This window comes from Taudactylus pleione, unplaced genomic scaffold (genome assembly GCF_031769625.1).
Source record: "Taudactylus pleione unplaced genomic scaffold, aTauple2 ptg000479l, whole genome shotgun sequence".
Taxonomy (NCBI): Eukaryota; Metazoa; Chordata; class Amphibia; order Anura; family Myobatrachidae; genus Taudactylus; species Taudactylus pleione.
The window spans coordinates 14,440,960-14,454,191 of NW_028284881.1; the positions used below are offsets into that span (position 1 = coordinate 14,440,960).

Genomic DNA, 13,232 nt, shown 5'->3' on the forward strand with positions numbered 1-13,232 from the left:
CCCTGATTAAGGACAGCGTACACAGCACTATAGCCCTCCCAGACACTGAATCTGGGCAGGTTGATTGTAGTGTAAAGGTGCAGTGAGTATATCTTCCTGCATGGTATGTGACTTTTGCTAGTGCTGCCTGTCTGTGCTTATTTTCTACTTACTGTCAGCTTATACCTATCCCTTTACTTCTCCTACAAGCCCTACAGGTGTGTGGGGGAGGGGCGTTTCTACTGACTTCACTTATATAGATCACATATTTGTGAGGTGCGTCACATACAGTTGTGTGCTACTCAGTGCCATATTGTGGGCTGTTGTTCAGCACACCGGTGAGTGCGTTTTACTTCTACCCTGGTGCCAGATATATAATATATTCTGTCATGTCAGACGAGGAGGTTGAGCGCTCAGTGGCTCCGGTGTTGGCCTCCTGTGGACGCTGTTCTGCAGGAGTAGATAGGGAGGATTTGTCACAGGATGGCCTGTGTAGTCGATGCCAGGTGGCTCCTGGCCCATCCAGACCTTCTCTGGCGCAGGAACCACCGTGGGCGATGTTTTCTCAAGTGCTGGTGTCTATTGCGGACCGTCTGTCGGTCCCGACTGCTCTCCCTACTAGGGCGGTGCCCCAGCCGACCATCCCCCATTCCCCGGGTGTCCCGCAGTTATTGCGGAGTCCTCCTGGGTCTCAATCAGTAGGTCCCTATGCGGGGTTGCCTATGTATATACAGGCTTCCCCTGTGCCGCAGCAGCCTGTGGTACCTTTTCAGGCCCCTATGGCGACTCCTCCACCATGGGTGGATGTGCTCTCCAACTCCGTGCAAAATTTGGCGGCCGCTTCCTCGGCTTTTCAGTCAATGTTGCAGACTGACATGCCTTCTAGGATTTCAAAACGCCCACTCATGACACGGGCTGCTCAGGTATCGGACTCAGAGGGTTCCTCAGATGATGGGGAGGTCCCTGATGACACTGACTCGGACGCCTCGGTCCAGGAAATGGATACCAAGTCGTCCATTAATGTGCGAGCACTAGTTAGGGCGGTGCGAGCTATTCTTCTTATAGAGGATGAGGCACCGGTTCCTAAGTCGAAGTTTCCTAGTTTCAAAAAAACTAAGGTGGCTTCTGCGGTGTTTCCCCTGTCGGATCAGTTGACGGATCATATGGCGGTAGCTTGGCAGGCGCCCAGTAAGAGATTCCTTCCTCAGAAGCGGTTGGCTTCTAATTACCCCTTCCCTGAGGCACATTGTAAAAAATGGGAAACTCCACCGGCGGTGGATTCCCATGTCACCCGTTTAACTCGGGGCGCCACCTTACCATTACCGTCGATATCCTCGCTGAAGGATCCCACGGACAGGAAAGTTGAGACTTGCTTAAAGTCTATTTACTCCCTCTCCGGGGCGGTTGCCCGACCGTCCATGGCCATCTCCTGGGTGGCCAAGGCCATTGAGGGGTGGGCCAATGCATTGGAAGATACCTTCCCAGACGACGCTCCGGATGTCCAGCGGGCGTTGTTGGGACAAATGAGGGACGCTGCTTCTTACATTGGTGAAGCTTCTTTAGATGCTAGTCTGCTGACCTCGCGGGTATCGGCTGCAGCGGTGTCTGGCCGCCGATCCTTGTGGTTGCGGTCCTGGAGAGCGGACTCTGATTCAAAGAAGGGTCTGGAGGCCTTACCTTTCAATGGGGAATTACTATTTGGTCCGGACTTGGACAAAATAGTGGACACCCTGGCTAAATCCAAGTCGGCCTTCCTCCCTTCGGCGGCACTGCCTGCTAAGGTTCGGAGTTCGGCTTTTCGTTCCTTTCGGGTTCTGGGTAAGGCGAAAGGTCAGTCCTTCCCGAGACAGTCTGCAAGTAAGACTGCCTCTAAACCCAAGAAGCAAGCCTGGAGTGCTCGGCGCCCTTCTTCCAAGCAGGAAGATAAACCTGCGGCCTGAGTGGGAGGCCGACTTCTTCTATTTGCCCAGTGCTGGCACAATACCACCACGGATGCCTGGGTTCGAGAAGTGGTCTCCCAGGGGTACGCCCTGTCTTTTCGGCACAGACCACCCCACCAGTTTTTCTGCACAAGTCCTTCTCAGGACAAGACCAAGGCGTTACAGGTTCAGGAGGCTATAGAGTCCTTGCTGAAAGCAGGGGTCATTGTTCCCGTTCCTCTATCACAACGAGGGACGGGGTATTATTCGTCTCTGTTTCTGGTGCAGAAACCCAATGGTTCTCATCGCCCTATCCTCAACTTGAAGTCTCTGAACAAATTCCTCAGAGTTCCCAAGTTCAGGATGGAAACGTTACGTTCCATCATTCTGGCGATGGAACCGGGGGATTACATGGTGTCCCTGGACATCCAGGACGCCTACCTCCATGTTCCGATAGCATCTTCACACCAGCGGTATCTGAGGTTCGCTATCCTTCAACACCACTATCAGTTCCGGGCGCTACCCTTTGGTCTCTCCACGGCACCGAGGGTGTTCACGAAGATTATGGCGGTCATGGCCGCACATCTTCGGAACCAGAATGTACGGCTGCTGCCGTATCTGGACGACCTCCTGTTGCTGGCGAGCTCCCCGGAGGTACTGCTTCAACATCTCCACCTGACGATCGCTTGCCAGCAAGCACACGGGTGGTTGATAAATTGGAAAAAGTCCTCCCTGATTCCATCACAGCGGATGGTTCATTTGGGAGCCCTGATGGATTCGCGGCAGCAAAGGATCTTCCTGACTCCGGAGAATGTCGCCTCCCTACAGCTGCGGATACACAGTTGCCTGAGCCGTTGCCGCCTGTCGGTCCATTCGGCTATGAGAGTTCTGGGGTCCATGGTGTCGACATTCGACATGGTGGAATTTGCCCAGTTCCATTCCCGGCCCCTGCAGGGGCTGATTCTATCAGAATGGAACGGGTTACCTCACCGGATCCGCTCTCAGGTGCTGGTGTTGTCTCCGGACGTTCGGCAATCTTTGGCTTGGTGGCTTCAGACAGCTCATCTGGTCGAGGGGCGCCCATTTTGGATCCCGGACTGGGTCCTGCTCACGACGGATGCCAGTCTCCGGGGTTGGGGGGCAGTGACCGGCTCTTTGTCGCTTCAGGGTCGTTGGTCAGCGGAAGAAGCACTTCTCCCCATCAACATCCTGGAACTGCGGGCAGTATACAGGGCCCTGCAGTCGTCCGGCCCCGCTCTTCACGGAAGGGCGGTACAGGTGCAGTCCGACAACGCCACCACGGTGGCGTATATCAACCACCAAGGCGGAGCTCGCAGTCAGGCAGCGATGTCGGAGGTGTCTCGTATCCTGACTTGGGCGGAGGGTCACATTCCGGCGATCTCGGCGGTCTTCATCCCCGGAGTCCTCAATTGGGAGGCGGACTTCCTCAGCCATCACGACGTGCATCCCGGGGAATGGTCGCTTCACCCAGAGGTGTTTCAGCTACTCGTGGACAGGTGGGGACTGCCGCAGCTGGACTTGATGGCCTCCCGTCACAATCACAAGTTGCCCGTTTACGGCTCAAGGACAAGAGACGCAGGCGCAAGTCTGGTGGACGCGCTGTCGGTGAAATGGACGTTTCACCTGGCGTATCTGTTTCCTCCGCTATCCCTGCTTCCTCGGGTTCTGCGGAAATTCAAGCAGGACGGCGGCATGCTCGTGCTGGTAGCTCCGGCGTGGCCCAGACGTCCTTGGTACTCCGATCTCAGGAGCCTCTCCATCGACGCTCCGTACCTTCTTCCTCAGCGTCGGGACCTGTTGTCTCAGGGGCCCTGCCTTTACCCGGATCTGGGTCGGCTGTCTTTGACGGCGTGGCTCTTGAGACAGCCGTTTTGAGGTCTCGGGGCTTCTCCAGTTCGGTTATTGGTACCATGCTCAGGGCACGCAAGCCTGCTTCAGCACGGATTTATCACAGAGTGTGGCACACTTACTTTCAGTGGTGTGAGTCCAGACATTATGATCCTCAGGTGTTCCGAGTTTCTAGGATCTTGGAATTTCTTCAGTCAGGATTGGATCTCGGCTTACGCCTTGCATCTCTGAAGGTTCATGTGTCCGCCTTGTCCGTGTGGTTTCAACGGCGGATTGCAATACTACCAGACGTTCACACCTTTTTCCAGGGTGTTCTCAGGATCCAGCCTCCCTTTGTGGCTCCTTGGGACTTGGCGGTGGTGCAACGGGTCCTGCAGGGTCCTCCGTTTGAGCCTCTTGAGGCGGTGGAGCTCAAGTGGCTGACATTTAAGACGGTTTTTCTCCTGGCAATTGCTTCGGCCAGGAGGGTGTCTGAATTGGGGGCGCTTTCCTGTCGCCCTCCTTTCCTGATTTTTCACCAGGACAGAGCGGTGCTCCGCACTCGTCCTGAGTTTTTGCCCAAAGTGGTCTCGAAGTTCCACATTAATCAGGAACTTGTTGTGCCAGCTTTTCAGTCCCCTGATCTTTCAGCTGGTGAGACTTCCTTAGAGGTGGTCCGGGCGCTTAGAATTTATGTAGACCGGACGGCTTCGGTTAGGAAGTCTGATTCCTTGTTTATCCTCTTTGGTTTTCACAAGAGGGGTTGGCCTGCCAACAAACAAACGTTAGCCCGTTGGCTTCGTTCCGTTATTTGTGAGGCTTATGCACAAGAGGGTTTACCTGTGCCAGCCTCTGTTAAGGCTCATTCCACTCGTTCTGTGGGTCCCTCTTGGGCTGCTAGACGTGGCGCTTCTGCTGTTCAGCTGTGTAAGGCGGCCACTTGGTCTTCTATTCAAACGTTTTTGAGGTTCTATGCGTTTGACACCTTCGCCTCTCAGGATGCTTCCTTTGGGCGCCGGGTGCTCCTTTCAGCACAGGAGCGTCCCCGCCCTTAGTTGAACTGCTTTGGGACATCCCCAAGGTCAACCCTGTGGACCCCCTATGGACCCTGAAGTAGAAAACAAGAGATATGGTAAGAACTTACCTTTGTTATCTCTGTTTCTACGAAGTCCATAGGGTCCACAGGGCGCCCGCCCTGACGCACCTGGCTTCAAATGGGCTGTGTGGCTGGTCACCGGTTTTCCGTCTCCTATTGCTGTGAGTATGGTTTCTTGTGTGTTCCAGTCTTCCTTCTCTCTGTTCCATATTCTCCTCCGGCCTAGGCTGCTTACCAACTGAGGTGCCAGTGGCTCGGGGGCGGGGTATAGAGGAGGACCCAAGTGCATCCTGGGAGCTAAAAGCTTAACTGTGTGGTGCCCATGGATCCTGTTCCAGCTATAACCCCAAGGTCAACCCTGTGGACCCTATGGACTTCGTAGAAACAGAGATAACAAAGGTAAGTTCTTACCATATCTCTTGTTTTCTACTTCAGGGTCCATAGGGTATCCACAGGATACCTTGGGGTATAGGTGTGACGTCAGTCGCTGGGCACCATAGAATTAAGCTTTTCAGCCTCCCAGGATGCACTAGGGTCCCCCTCCTATACCCCGCCCCCGAGCCAAGGCACCTCAGTTTAGTTTGGTGCCCGGCCGGCGTCGGGTGCACTTGTCGGAGTGGGGGCTAGAAGAGCCCCTGAAGCTTTCTTCAGTGCAGCTGTGGCTGCACATCTGGATGTACAGCATGGACAGTCAGTCCTGACGTCCATGCTGTCTTCCCTACACCCCCGCCGGTACCAGAACGCCGGTACCGATCCGGGGATGCTGGTGAGCATCTGGGGTCACAGCTAGCGGTGACCCCAGATGTTCCGGACCATGGCCGGATCCAAGGGGGACAAAGGTAAGCAGCGGGGTCCCGCGGTGGGTCCCCGCTGGTCACATGGTCCTAAGTCCCCAGGCAGGGGCTCCCTGGGGACTGGCTGCAGCGTGGAGCCAGGCGACCAACCTGCGCTTTCCACTACCCCCTGGGACAGCGGACCGCAGCAGAGCGGTAGCGCTGCGGCGTCCCAGGGGTTAAATGCATGCCAGGGGAGCGCGCCTTCCCTGTCTCACAGCCGGCGCCTCCCCCGCTGCACACAGCCCTCTCTGCATGCTGCCGACTGGTCCTGTGGCAGCGCTCCTCCCCCAGGCCAGCCTCCTCTCTGCTCCTCGGCGGCCATCTTCTCCAGAATGCATGGTGAACGCTGCTGGAAGCGATGGACGGAAGCATCGTGGTCTGGGTCCCCCCGCATACCTCTCCTCCGCTGTGGCTCAGGTCTGTGTATGCAGCGCTGTGTCCTACCAGGCCCTGTGCGTAGTTGAGTGATCAGCGCTGTTAGTGCAGGAATTGTTATTTCTCTGCATTGTATGTGACACTGCTAGCGCTGCCTGTAACTTTTCTTCTCTAAACTGTCAGCTTTATTACTGTCCCTGTTCTGTCTGCTAAAGCCCTTGCGGTGCGGTGCTGCAGGGTGGTCTCTCGCCTATTTAATACTTAATTGGTGAGAGAGGTCACATACGTGGTGCCATCATGTCTGAAAGTGATTTTCCCCTAAGGCTACAGTGTACCACGTGCAAAGTACCGTTAGCGGAGGGGGAGGGTAGCGCGGAGGGCCTTTTCCGGCAGTGTTTGTCCATGGCGCGGCCTATTACGGTTACAGCACCGGTACAGGAGCCGCCCTGGGCTTGTTTCGCTCAGGCGTTAACAGCTTTAGTGGGCCAGTTAGCTCCGCAGCCCGCGTTTACTCCGATGGGTTTGTCCCAGCAGTCTGTGGTGTCGTCACCCATGCAGGGGTTCCCACGACAATTGGTGGTACCCCACAGTCTCCCTATTTCCCCGCTCCCGGGTTCTCAGGAGCCAGCGTGGGTTAACTCCCTGACGAGTTCTGTACAGCACTTGTCGGATGTGTTGCAAGGGGAGTCTGTGATGCGGCCTCATAAAAGGCCGGTGGCGTCTCTGTCCGCTCCTTATGAGGATGACGAAGGGACGTCTGATGATGGGGAGATTCTGGATCCTTACGATCAGGAACCTCTCCATACTAAGGACGCTGATGCTAAGTCCAAAGTATATATTCCTGGACTTATTCGGGCGGTCCGCACAGCCTTGGTGATTGAGGACGAAGTTCCCCCAGCGGCTAAATCTAAGTATGCCTTTTTCAAAGATGTGAAGGGCGATGCCACAGTCTTTCCTCTTTCGGGTCAGTTGGTGGACCATTTAGAGGAGGCGTGGAAACAGCCTGGCAAGCGATACCAGCCGCAGAGACGCCTGGCGGTGGCTTATCCGTTCGCGGATAATTATTTTGCTAAGTGGGAATCCCCTCCACAGGTGGATTCTCACGTGACCCGTCTTGTCCGTAGTGCCACATTGCCGATGCCATTTATGTCCTCCCTTAAGGATGCTACGGACCGCAAGGTAGAAATCTGCCTGAAGTCCGCTTATTCCCTTGCAGGGGGGGCAGCACGGCCGGCTATGGCCATTTGCTGGGTTGCCAGAGCGATGGAGCGCTGGGCGGATTCATTAGAGGCTTCTTTTGAATCCGACTGTCCGGCCGAACAGGCGGAGTTGATTGGCAATCTCCGTGATTCGGCCACCTACATCAACGAGGCGGCTCTAGACATTAGTACTCTGGTGTCTAGAATTTCTTCAGCAGCGGTGGCTGCTCGTCGCACCTTGTGGCTGCGATCCTGGAAGGCGGACGCAGATTCCAAGAAAGGTCTGGAAGCGTTGCCGTTTACCGGAGAAGTTCTCTTCGGTCCGGATCTGGATAAGATTGTGGCCACGCTGGCGGCAGCCAAATCTGCTTGTCTCCCGTCGGCCGCTGCTCCTTCTGGTTCTGGACCATCGTCCTTTCGGTCATCTAGGGCCCAGGGCAGGCCCAAACCACAGTCGTTTCCTCGACAGGCTGGCCCTAAGAAATCGGTCAAGCCCCGGAAGCAGGCATGGAGTACCAGATGTCCGGCCCCCAAGCCAGATGACAAGCCTGCGGCCTGACGGTCCGTGCCTCCCTTTGGGGGATCCCAGGGTGGGAGGCCGCCTGCTACAGTTCGCCCAGTGTTGGTCGACCACTACGACAGACACTTGGGTTCTGGAGGTGGTTTCCCACGGATACGCCCTCTCCTTCCGGCACAGACCCCCGGCTCGCTTCTTCACCACGGGTCTACCATCAGACCGGAACAAGGCTACGGAGCTGCGGAAGGTATTGCACACTATGCTCCAGGCTGGAGTTATAGTGCCTGTTCCATTCTCCCAGAGGGGCCAGGGTTTCTATTCAAATCTATTTTTGGTACAGAAACCCAATGGGTCATATCGTCCGATTCTCAACCTCAAAGCGCTCAACAAGTCTTTGCGGGTCCCGAAGTTTCGGATGGAGACCCTACCGTCCATCATTCTGGCGCTGGAACCTGGGGACTACATGGTGTCATTGGACATACAGGACGCTTACCTGCATGTCCCTATTCTTTTGCGCCATCAACAGTTCCTCAGGTTTGCAATCCGCAGCGACCACTTCCAGTTTCGGGCGTTACCTTTTGGCCTGGCAACAGCACCACGTGTTTTCACCAAGGTGATGGCGGTCATGGCGGCTTCTCTGCGGCTGCAGGGAGTCCGCATGTTGCCGTATTTGGACGACCTGTTATTGGTGGCAGGATCTCCGGAGCTCCTGTTACGCCACTTGGACCTGACCATTGCACTGCTGCAACGGCACGGCTGGCTAATCAACTGGCAGAAGTCCACTCTAATCCCGTCTCGGAGGATTCTGCATCTTGGAGCCTTATTGGACTTGGGACAGCAAAGGATCTTCGTGACGGAGGACAAGATCTCTGCTTTACAGTCAAGGGTGCGCAGTTGCCTGCACAGCCGCCGGGTGTCCTTACACTCGGCGATGAGGTTACTGGGCTCCATGGTGTCGGTGTTCGACATGGTGGAATACGCCCAGTTTCACTCCAGACCTCTGCAGCACCTGATCCTGTCCAAGTGGAACGGGCTGCCTCAGTCTCTGAAGTCCCAGACGATTGTGCTCACCCCGGAGGTTCGCCTGTCCCTTGCGTGGTGGTTACAGACGATCCACCTCAACAAGGGACGTCCGTTCTGGGTTCCAAATTGGGTCCTGTTGACAACGGACGCCAGTCTTCGGGGCTGGGGAGCAGTTTCGGGTCCACACTTGTTCCAGGGCAGGTGGATGCCGACAGAAGCGGAGCTTCCAATAAATATCTTGGAACTCCGTGCGGTCTTCAATGCTCTCCAGCAGGGACAGCGGTTTCTCCAGGGTCGCCCGGTGCAGGTCCAGTCGGACAACGCTACCACCATGGCCTACACCGTGGCCTACATAAACAGGCAAGGAGGAACTCGCAGTCGGGCGGCTCTCGTAGAGGTCTCTCGGATCCTGGTTTGGGCGGAGCGCAATCTTCCGGCCATATCAGCGGTCTTCATCCCGGGAGTGCTCAATTGGGAGGCGGACTTTCTAAGTCGTCAAGACGTTCATCCGGGGGAATGGTCCCTGCACCCGGACGTTTTTCAACTACTGGTGGACAGGTGGGGTCTTCCAGAAATCGACCTCATGGCGTCCCGGCACAACAACAAGTTGCCGGTGTACGGGTCTCGCACAAGAGACGAAGGGGCGTCTCTGGTGGATGCTCTGTCCGTCCGGTGGACGTTCCGGTTCGCATACCTGTTCCCTCCGGTCTCCCTTCTTCCACGGGTAATCCGGAAATTCAAACAGGAAGGAGGGACGCTCCTGTTGATAGCTCCCGCGTGGCCCAGACGGCACTGGTTCTCAGACCTTCAGGGTCTGTCCGTGGACAGTCCTCTGCGGTTGCCACTACGACCGGACCTTCTGTCTCAGGGTCCTTGCCTTCACCCGGACCTGACTCGGCTGTCTTTGACGGCGTGGCTGTTGAGACGGCCATGCTGAGGTCCCGGGGGTTTTCCAGCTCTGTGGTGCGTACCATGTTACGAGCTCGGAAACCGTCTTCCGCGAGGATATACCATCGCGTGTGGCATACGTTCTTCCAGTGGTGTCGACCGAGAGGTTATGCACCGCGGGAGTTTCGTCTGTCTCGGATTCTCGCCTTCCTGCAAGCGGGACTAGATCATGGGCTTCGCCTTGCTTCTTTGAAGGTACAGGTTTCGGCCCTATCTGTCTGGTTTCACCGTAGGATTGCTACAATCCCGGATGTGCGCACCTTTTATGCAGGGTGTTCTCCGCATTCAGCCGCCCTTTGTTCCACCTGTGGCGCCTTGGGATTTGGCTGTGGTCCTGAGGGCTCTCCAAGGACCGCCGTTTGAACCACTGGGCTCAGTGGATCTTAAATGGCTAACAGCTAAGACTGTTTTCCTTCTGGCCATTGCTTCGGCCAGACGTGTTTCTGAGTTAGGGGCTCTTTCTTGTAGACCCCCTTTCTTGGTTTTCCGCACTCGGCCCGAGTTTCTTCCCAAAGTTGTTTCCCAGTTTCATGTTAACGAGGAAATAGTTGTTCCGGCCTTTAACTCACCGGGTCTTTCCGTGGGTGAGGCCTCTTTGGATGTTGTGCGGGCCTTAAGGACTTATGTTGACCGCACTTCTTCGTTTAGGAAGTCGGACGCTTTGTTTGTCCTCTATGGCTTCCGTAAAAAGGGTTGGCCTGCTTCAAAGCAAACTTTGGCAGCCTGGATCCGTATGGCTATTTCTGAAGCTTATCTTCATGAAGGCCTACCGGTCCCACCTTCTCTGAAGGCTCATTCCACTAGGTCTGTGGGTCCTTCGTGGGCAGCTCGACGTGGTGCCTCGGCAGTTCAGATCTGCAAGGCTGCTACGTGGTCCTCTGTCCATACCTTCGTGAGGTATTACAGGTTTGACACCTTCGCCTCTCAGGATGCTTCCTTCGGGCGGCGGATTCTCCTTTCTGCACAGGAGCGTCCCCACCCTTAAAGGATACTGCTTTGGGACATCCCCAAGGTATCCTGTGGATACCCTATGGACCCTGAAGTAGAAAATATGAGATATGGTAAGAACTTACCCTTGTTATCTCTATTTCTACGAAGTCCATAGGGTTCCACAGGACTCCCGCCCTGTCGCACCTGTGCTGCAGATGGGCTTTGCTCTGGTCACCGGTTTTCCGTCTCCCTCTGGTGAGAATGTGATTCTTGTATGTGTCCAGATCTTTTTTGCTCTCTTCCTTCTCCTCCTCCGGCCTATGGCTTGATAACTAACTGAGGTGCCTTGGCTCGGGGGCGGGGTATAGGAGGGGGACCCTAGTGCATCCTGGGAGGCTGAAAAGCTTAACTCTATGGTGCCCAGCGACTGACGTCACACCTATACCCCAAGGTATCCTGTGGAACCCTATGGACTTCGTAGAAATAGAGATAACAAGGGTAAGTTCTTACCATATCTCATATTATCGTGGACAGGGTTGCCTGGCACTTGTTGTAAAATCCGACCGGCGTGTCACTGCCGCAGATACAGATGTGTCCTCATACACCTAGCCGCAAAACGCCTAACGCAAATGATCTGAACGGAGCAGCAATTTTTTTTTTTTTTTTTTGATTGAATGCTTGTATAAGCCGCTATTGATGCAGCAAAATTGCTTCATGAGACTGCACTGATTAATTTGATATGTGCCCATTGTATTTCTTTGTGTCACACTGGACACTGCATGCTAAGAAGGGCTGATTGGTACGACTGAGGCAATAGTGTATGAGGACACTGTAACAGCAGCCTTTAATCCTGGGACGACAAGTAACACTGGCGTTCGAACAGTGCAATGTTCCTTTTCTTCTATGGGGTATGACACACCCACCCACCCGTATGTATACACACATGCTCAATGGCTACTTTACTCTGTCCACCGTCTTGTTCGTGCAGGCAGCTGATCAGCCAATGATGTTGCAGCAACTCCATGCAGAAAAGCATGCAGGCGAGAAACTGGCTGTGCAATACCGTTTAACTCAAATACAAATTGCAAATTCAGCAGGAGGTGTCTGCAGGAAATGGACACCTCCTTGCTGCATCTGCGATCCAAGTGCAGCATTCGCAGGAGTTGCCTCAGATAATCATCATCACAACCATCAATCTCGATGGTTGCTCCTTTTGGCCAGGCTGCGTAAGTCAAAGCTTATATGGGAAAGATTTCTGGACTGCACAACCTGACTATATATATATAATGGGAGGTGCTACCTGATGAGACTAATTGCAGGCACAGAAACAGACAAATCTCAGGTGCACAACTCCAAATTATTAATAATATATATAAATGCAATAAAATTTTGCAATTAATAGAGGTTTTTAGCATAATCATGGCCAAGGTTATGGGCTGACCCACCATATCCAGGTAACCTCTTTCGGGTAGGTCCCTAACATACTAGGGTTCAAATCCAGAGCGCAGGACCCCCCAAAACTGGCCAAGCTGCCCCAGGGCACCACCATAGTAAGAAAAGTGCAGTGTAAAGAGTGTTTGCAAACAATCGGGTTTGCGTACATCTTTGAATCGGTCAAGAGATTCGGTTGTTATTTGAAGGAAGCCCTAGAATGGGTAAGAAATATGATCTAAGTGACTTTCACCATGGAATGGTTGCTGGTGCCAAATGGGGTGGTTTGAGTATCTCAGAAGCTGCTATTGCCCAGGATTTTCAAACAACACCAATGCGTCCGTGGCAAGCAGAAGTGCTTCTCTGAAGGCATAACACATCAAAACTTGAAGGGTTCGAGCTATAGCAGCATTGGCTTTAACTCCTGTCGGCTATGAACAGGGACCTTAGGTTCCCTGGACACAGGTTCACCAAAACTGCACCATTGATTGGTAAAATGTTGCCTGGTCTGACAAGTCTCTGTTTCTACTGCAACATGCAGATGGCAGGGTTTGAATTTAATGTAAATAACATGGATTAATCCTGCCTTATGTCAACAGTACAGACTGGTAGTGGTTTAATGATGTCTGAAATGTTAATTGACACTCATTAGGTCCCTTATTACCACTTGAGCACTGTTTGAATGCCACAGTCGACTTGTGTATTGTTTCTGAACTTGGGCATGCCTCTGTGACCAGTCTACCATCTTCTAACGTCAACTTCCAGGAGGATATTAACTCTTATCTCAAAGCACACCTTACCTAATTCTGGATCATGAATATGACAATGGGTTTATTGTAGTTCATTTACCACCACAGTCACCAGATCTCAATTCAATAGAGAACGTTTGAGATATGGTGGAATGGGAGATTTGCAGCATGAATGTGCAGTTGACATAACTGCAGTAACTGTGTGATGCTATGATGTCAACATAGACCAGAATTTGTAAGGAATGCTTATAGCACCCTGTTTTATCCATGCCATGAAGAAATTCAACTCTTCTGCATGCTGATTGCGTTCCTAACCAGTTCTAGGCAGTGACTATGGAGTGTGTGTGTGTAGATGGGTAAGTATGCATTCACAATATAGGCA

At 53.7% G+C, this 13,232-nt stretch overlaps 1 protein-coding gene across 2 annotated transcripts in view; it reads left to right on the forward strand.

Annotated features, from left to right (window-relative positions):
• Window positions 1–13,232, forward strand: part of SUDS3 (SIN3A corepressor complex component SDS3) — a 92,577-nt gene that overhangs the window by 38,547 nt on the left and 40,798 nt on the right. The window lies entirely within an intron of this gene.